This window comes from Myotis brandtii, unplaced genomic scaffold (assembly GCF_000412655.1).
Source record: "Myotis brandtii unplaced genomic scaffold, ASM41265v1 scaffold82, whole genome shotgun sequence".
Taxonomy (NCBI): domain Eukaryota; kingdom Metazoa; phylum Chordata; class Mammalia; order Chiroptera; family Vespertilionidae; genus Myotis; species Myotis brandtii.
Genome location: NW_005371324.1, coordinates 4,882,405 through 4,889,403, shown reverse-complemented (window position 1 = coordinate 4,889,403; position 6,999 = coordinate 4,882,405). Strand labels below are relative to the sequence as shown.

Below are 6,999 nucleotides of genomic sequence, written 5' to 3'. Positions count from 1 at the left end.
GGGAGCTCTGCTCAGCCACAAGCCAGGCTGATGGCTGCCAGTACAGCGGTGGTGGTGGGAGCCTCTCCTGCCTCCTCAGCAGCACTAAGGATATCCGACTGCAGCTTTGGTCTGCTCCCTGCTGGCAAGTGGGCATCCCCCGAGGGCTGCCGGGCTGCCAGAGGGATGTCTGATTGCCAGCTTAGGCCCAATCCCCTGGGGAGCAGGCCTAAGCCAGCAAGTGGTCACCCCCCGAGGGGTCCCAGACTGCGAGAGGGCACAGGCCGGGCTGAGGTACCCCTAACCCCGAGTGCACAAATTTTTGTGCACCGGGCCTCTAGTTTAGTATATATTATCCCTAGAAAATGAAGTAATTCAGTATGTATTATCCCTAGAAAAATGGAGTAATTCAGTATGTATTATCCCTAGAATATGGAGTAATTCATTTGAAACAAAACCTAAAAATATTCTGTTTAGCCCTTTAAAACTCAGGAAATTAGGCTCTTCATAGTATCTCCTTCACAGAAGGCTGAAGTTCCACTGCATTTTCAAAGTAGCTGCCTGTAGCTTTATTTTAAGGATTTTTTAATAGAAGACATTATCCAGCCCAGCTGGTGTGGCTCAGTGGTTGAGTGTCAACCTATAAACCAGGAGGTCAAGGTTCAATTTCCGTCAGAGCACATGTCTGGTTTGCAGGCTCAATCCCAGTGGGGGGCGTGCAGAAGGCAGCTGATCAATGATTCCCTCTCAACATTGATGTTTCTATCTCTCTCTCCCTCTCCCTTCCTCTCTGAAATCAATAAAAATATATTTTTTTAAAAAGAAGACATTATCCAATAATTGGATGTTACATTGGGTGAAAATTTTACTTGCATATTTTATAATATAATATTGTCCTGAATCAAGTTTTCAAATGAACAAGTTTAAAATAGTTAATATTTGATTCTTGAATTACCCATCTGTAATATAACCTAATTATAAAATCCTATATAATAAAAGGCTAATATGCAAATTGTCCCCTTGACCAGTAGTTCAACAGGGAGTTTGACCATGGGGCAGGGCCAGCCGGCCAACCACCCTTGGCCCCTCCCTCCAGCTGGCCCGGCCCCTGACCAGCACCCCTCCCCCCAATCGGGGGTGGTGCGGCTGGCCAACCACCCGCAGCCCCTCCCCCAGGTGGCCAGACCCCACCGGTGCACGAATTCGTGCACTCAGGGGTGGGGTTCCCCCAGTCTGGCCTGTGCCCTCTCACAGTGTGGGAGCCCCACGATTGATCGCCCCAAAGAGGTAGACCCCACCCACCCATCCGGGGCTCCTCGATGGATTGCCCAAAAGAGGTAGCCGGAGCCAGGTGTCCCGCCTCCGCGGCAGGTGCGCAGGGCCGTGGGAACCCCACCTCCACTGTGAGCACAGCCATCTTGTGACAGCGTCAGGGTATCATGCATGAGGGCGTGACAACTACTTAGCCTTTTATTAGTAAGGATGATGCTTTGAAAGAGAATTGCACATAACCTTGATACTGAAATAATGCCTTTTTGGAATATGTAGTTGTTGGGGGTTCTGTTAAAAACACATTACATCAAGATCCCTTCACTAACTAACCCTAACTAGTCTAACATACCCTTAGGATACTCTCTGGAGGAAAAGAGGTCCACATGCCTTTTTAATTTTTAACAAAATATGTGCGCATGTACACACACTCACCATCTATCCTGAGGGATCTGGAGGACTTTGCAATGCCCTATTTTGTATTCCTCTTTACTTTGTGGCCTAGCAAAGCATCAAGACCATACTTAGATGCTCAATAAATACTCCTCAAATCATAGCACACATCTTTAAGAAAATTAAATAGTGCAAAAAGGTGTGTAAAAAGAGTCCTCTGCCCATCTCCTCAATTCCCAGACAATCAAATTTAATTTTCTTAGCTATTAGTCAGTTGCTTCCATATCTAATTCTAGAGGCCCGGTGCACGAATTAGTGCATCAGTGGGGTCCCTCAGCCTGGCCTGCGCCCTCTCCCAATCAGGACCCCTCAGGGGATGTTGGACTGCCGATTTCAGCCTGATCCCCACAGGCCCGGCTGAGGGACCCCACTGGTGCACGAATCCGTACACCAGTCCAGTTTCAGCCCAATTCCCACAGGCCAGGCTGAGGGACCCCTCTAGTATGTATGTATGTAGGTAGGTAGATAGGTAGGTAGATAGATAGAGATAGATAGATAGATAGATAGAGATAGATATAACCCTAATATGCAAATAGACTGAATGGCCGAACAACCAAACAACCGGTTGCTATGACGTGCAGAACATGGTAGGCGTCGGCCGCGATGGGATGCTGGAGTAGGTGAGCAGGGGCGCCAGACCAAGCCGGGGAACCGGTTGCTATCATCAGGGTGAGTCTCTGGTGGTTACTGAAAATTCTTTGCTCCCACGCTCTGCAGTCCCGCCCCTCGCTCGCACCTGCTGCTGTCTCTGGCCCCACTCACACCCACTGCCAGCACCTGGTGCCGGCCCCATCGCTCAGCACCATCAGCAGGTGCGAGCGGCAGCTGCTGGCCCTGATCATCCCTTAGGGCTTCTTCACCTCCCCCTGCTCCTGAGGAGCAATCGGGGCAGCAGCTGCTGCTGGCACCCACTGATGGTGCCAGCTCTGCTCGCACCTTCTGACGGCGGCCCTGCTCTCACCTGCTGCTGGCACTGGCCCCAATTGCTCCGCACCATCAGTGGATGCAAGCGGCGGCGAGCAGGGCTGCTGGCCCACTCGCACCTGCTGCCGGCGCCGGCCCCACTCGCACCTGCAGCCGGCACCAGAGCTGCCGCTTGTACTCACTGCCAGCGCCCAGGGCCAATCCTGATCGTTCAGCACCGTCAGCAGGTGCAAGTGGTGGTTGCCGGCCCCAATAGCCCCTGAGGGCTTTTCCACCTCCCCCTGCTCCTGAGCGGTGATCGGGGCAGCCACCGCCACTTGCAGCCGCTGATGGCCCCGGCCCCGCTCGCACACGCTGCTGGTACCAGCCCCAATTGCTCCACACCGTCAGCAGGTGCAAGTGGGGCCAGGGCCGTCAGCGTGTAAGAATGGCAGCGGCAGGAGCGGGGCTGCCAGCAGACAGGGGACCAGGGGCCATAGCAGGAGGGGACAGGCAGGGGCGCGGAGGGTGGGCCAAGACCCGCCCCTGTGCCCATCACAGCCTTGTGGCCCATAGTTCCTTTCAAGGTGCACAAATTCGTGCACTGGGCCCCTAGTATGTATATAAGATCTTTAGTTAATCTTCCCACCCTCCCACCACCCCCCTTCCCTCTGAGATTCATCAGTCTGTTCCATGTCTCCATGCCTGTGCATTGAGCATCTGCCCCCTGGTGGTCAGTGCATGTCATAGCTACCGATCAAATGGTCAAACAATCACTTAGGCTTTTATATATATAGATGGATGTGTATACTACTACTGCTTGAAATATTAACTTCTTACCACAACATTAATAGCTAACATTTATAGTGTTACTAAATGCCACAGAACTTTCTATACATTATCTCATTTAATCTTCACAACTGAACTTTGTATACATTATCTTATTTAATCTTCATTTTAGTCTGGAAGACTGGGACAAGTTCAGTAATTTGCCCAGGATCACAGCTAGTAAGTGACAAACTTAGGATCTGAACCCAAGCTGCCAAACATCAGCCCTCACACTTTTAACCTATCTGCTCTTATATCTACCCACTTCAGAGTCAACTCTTATATACTTTTGGAATAATTCTCTCAAATTAAATAAAATAGTGAGCAAAATAAAACAAAAAATTCAACACAAGAAAATGGCATTTTTCGCAACTAAATATAATTTTTTGGTTCTACAGATCAGTAATTTTCAACTTTGGCTTTGCCACAATCCCATGAGGTAACCAATTAGTTGCATTTTCATTTTATATATATTGACTCAGTGGTTAGTATGCTTAAGGTATAATATTTATAAATCTAAATTATAATTTTATGACCTATAACCTTTTTGCTGAATAAAAGGCATGAGATCCTAAAGATTGCCAGAAAGATACATTTTAAAGGGAAAGAACATGCCAGTAACCTATCAGAAGGAGAAACACAATTTTCAAAGTAATTTTATATCTGCTTTCTGAAAGCAAATGAGTTATTTTATGTGACTATAAATGTGTATCTCTAACTACACAATAGGGAAAAAAAATAGTAATGGAAAAGGCAAAATCACATTTACTAAAGAAAAGCTTCAGAAAATAGATTTTATAAAATACTAGAGGCCCAGTACACTAAATTCATGCACTGGTAGGGTCCCTAGTGGCTGCCAGCTGCCGCCGGGTGCTCCCTCCCTTCCCCTGGCCAGCCCCACCCCCTAGTTGAACTCCCGGAAGAACTCTCGGTCATGGGGATAATTGTATGCTACGCTTTTATTATATAAGATATAAAGACAAGAGATGTAGTAGTACTTTGGTTTAATATTCTAAACAACAAAAAATGAGACATGAATATGAACATGTGAAACAAACAAAAAAATGTGACCATTAAAAAAATGAGAAACTAGACAGAAGGCAAATTGGGGAAAAGGAAGCAAGCAAGAGATGAAAGCCCTAGATAATCTCGGCAATCCAGTTCAAAGCTCAGATCTTGCTGAAACAGCCTCTATAATAATACTCTGGTAGAAGAGAGTATTGTGGCCTCATTCTAGGAAAGAACTGAGACGACTTCCTGAAGATGTACTAGTGGGTGAAATAGATAACTAGTAATAGCAAGTCAGCTGAACCTGTAGACCAGCGGTTCTCAACCTGTGGGTCACGACCCCTTTGGGGGTCGAATGACCCTTTCACAGGGGTCGCCTAAGACCATCGGAAAACACATATATAATTACATATTGTTTTTGTGATTAATCACTATGCTTTAATTATGTTCAATTTGTAACAATGAAAATACATCCTGCATATCAGGTATTTACATTATGATTCATAACAGTAGCAAAATTATAGTTATGAAGTAGCAACAAAAATAATTTTATGGTAGGGGGTCACCACAACATGAGGAACTGTATTAAAGGGTCTCGGCATTAGGAAGGTTGAGAACCACTGCTGTAGACCAACATATTATGGCCTCTATCTCTCCACTAAAGTCTTTCTTCTAACCATTCTAGATGACAGGAATCTGACACTCCTTGTAGGTTACACTACTCAGTTCAGCATTTATTTGGATTCTGTTAAGTGTTTCATATGCATATATCTTCCCAACTAGATCATTAACTTTTGGAGAGCAGAAACTACCCCATTTATTTTAGTTTCACCCATATAACCCAGCACAGTGCTATGCTTGAATCTTGAAAAATCACAACATACAATTAGACCATTAAAGTTTGAGGAAATCTTAGACTTATGTAGTCTGGACTCTGTATATTAAAAGCAAAGACACTAAAAGTAGTTAAATGTCCACTAGCCTCAAGTCAGAGCTGGGATTTGCACCCTAATCAGTTCATCCTTTCACAAATAGCCTCTAATTTCCTCCACTGTGATAAAATAATCACCTATTTAGTCAGAAAACAAAGTAACAGCACCAGTATGTCAAGACCTTTAGTAGATTTGATTGGCAGCCTATGTGCCTAAGTCTCTGAAGACTGCTTTATACACATTATTCTATTTTATACTCACAAGAACTCTAAGAGATAGGTATTATTAACCCAATTTTTAAAATGCAGAAAAAGTGCTCAACCAGCATGGCTCAGTGGTTGAGCATCTCCCTATGAAACAGGAGGTCACGGCTGGATACCCGGTCAGGGCACATGTCCAGGTTTCCGGCTTGATCCCCAGTGGGGGGGCGTGCAGGAGGCAGCCGATCAATGATTCTCTCTCATCATTGATATTTCTCTCTCTCTCTCCCTCTCCCTTCCTCTCTAAAATCAATAAAAAAAAATTTTTTTAAGGGAAAAAAATTCCTTGGCAACATTTTCAATCCATCATCTGAAAATTACTTTGTCTACTTCCTGATATATTTTCAGGGCCTTGATATATTCTCCAATCCCAGAAAATGTTACCACGTTGATTAAAAAACAAACAACAAAAACATAAAAAAGGTATAGTCTTACTGTTCAGTTCTATCTGTCGGAAACCCAGAGTAGCCTTTTCTATTGCGACTGACCCAGGTATATTCCTAAGGAACTGTCCCGTCTCTTTTTGATTAATCAAAGTAATGAATACGAGCCTAGTTGAGTATTCATATATGACATGGTTAAGTGCTTGTCTTTATTCACACCTTCCTAAATAACATGCTACCGATCAAAACCCAGAAATACAGAAAAGCCTTCTAAGGCAGAGTAGCTGGGTACAGACTTCTATGTTCACCCGACTACAACGCAAAGATGATCTTCATCCTTTAACCGCATGAAAACTACAGGGTCTCTTCCGGAAGCTTCGCCGCTGCCCATCCACACATCACTGCGGGTCGTGAAAAACAAGAATGCATCAAGAACTGCTGCCACGCCTGGACTAGCACTCGCTCGGCGACCCACTCAGAGGTAAACAAGTGCAGAATGTGGCTGACCCTGGAGCGGGGGCACTGTTTACTTACAGGGGAGGATACTCCTGTGATGGGTAACGTGTTGCACTGTCCTCCCCTGGCTCCAAAACAAAAAAATAAAAATATAAAAATGGTACCCTGACGAGCTCATGGGAGCGTGGGTCCATTCCCAAAAGTTTTGACCTCCCTTTTTAATTGCTTAAGGACAAATGCTCAAATAGAACACCCGATACAAGGTGCTGCTTATATGAGGTGCTGCTTGCAGCATAACGTGGAAGGACATCACTTTGTCCAAGAAACTGTGTTCTTCCTCTATACTCCCCCGCCCCCCATACACACACACACACACACAGCCACATGGGAGGAACTGACAGCGTCATGCACTCGGGCGCAGGGAAAGAAGAAATCAAAACTAAAGGCGCTTCCTCCTCGCCGGAGAAGCTTGGGGCACGACTGGGGGCTTCAGGTGCGGTTCCGAACCAGCACCATGGCCCCTCCCCC

General features: G+C 45.9%; 1 protein-coding gene across 1 annotated transcript in view; it reads left to right on the top strand.

The window, feature by feature from the left end:
* The first annotated feature begins 6,309 nt into the window (after nt 1-6,309).
* Nucleotides 6,310-6,999, top strand: part of LOC102261356 (transmembrane protein 140) — a 55,365-nt gene continuing 54,675 nt past the window's right edge. The window contains exon 1 of the mRNA XM_014531659.1: nt 6,310-6,496. The gene's annotated coding sequence lies outside the window, so the exon portion shown is untranslated. The remainder of the gene's footprint in view (nt 6,497-6,999) is intronic.